General features: G+C 34.4%; 1 non-coding gene across 1 annotated transcript; it reads right to left on the bottom strand.

Annotated features, from left to right (window-relative positions):
• Positions 1-490: 490 nt before the first annotated feature.
• LOC146920318 (U5 spliceosomal RNA) lies at positions 491-607 on the bottom strand. The gene has a single exon (XR_015013117.1). It is a non-coding gene; the product is annotated as a U5 spliceosomal RNA (small nuclear RNA).
• Between the last annotated feature and the right edge of the window lie 215 nt (positions 608-822).

Genomic DNA, 822 nt, shown 5'->3' with positions numbered 1-822 from the left:
CGTTGGAGCAGGTCATATCCATACAAAAAAGACAAATAATAATTGACAAATCAACTTATTAAATGATACTCTTACAATTTAGTATGGGTGCAGTGGAACTCTTTTTATAATTGAGCAGCTTAGTTTCATCTATGCATTAGCCGATGTGGGCCTTTATTCAGACACCCACTCACTTGACTGCATGTTTCCACAATCTTCCTCTATTCCCTCATCCATACGGTTACCTATCCACTGCAGTGAGTGTTTTATTCTCTGTTGAGGAGGATCAGACGTGAATCGTTTTAGGTAACTCATTAGTTTTCTTTCAAAGTGCATGAGTACCATACCATGTATTTGAAAAACCATTTAGTTTTACAATGGTTTGCCTGTTCTTTTATCTTTAACAAAAAAATATCCCAAATGTTGTTGTAAGATGGCAAAAGCATATCTCAAATTTCAAATTAACAAACAGTTAAATAAAAGGGAAAAAAAAACTGAACTAAAATTTCAGAGCCCTCAACTATGAGGACTCTTCCAAAAACTAGTGTGTGTCGCTAATTGTGGCGGTCACACGGTATTCTTTAGTGAAAGACGAAAGAATAGTTAGCTATGTGATCGTCACACATTCTGTATGTAAAAGAAGAAGAGGTCCTTTGCCGCTAACTGTGATCATTACACATACCTATTTGAAATGTTTAATCTTTTAGTTTTCTTCAATATCTCAAAGCTAGAATATTATTTAAACATTCATCAAAGTTTTTCCTCCACAGAAACAGATTAAATACAAAGGCTTCTTCTTTTCCCCATTGGTGATTGGAATTAAGGATATTGTTGGTTTCAATG

The sequence above is a fragment of the Medicago sativa genome, chromosome 5, assembly GCF_051527215.1.
Source record: "Medicago sativa cultivar Bolivia chromosome 5, Bolivia_mono, whole genome shotgun sequence".
NCBI lineage: Eukaryota > Viridiplantae > Streptophyta > Magnoliopsida > Fabales > Fabaceae > Medicago > Medicago sativa.
Note: the sequence above shows the minus strand (reverse complement) of the source record. Positions and strands in the feature narration are given on the sequence as shown.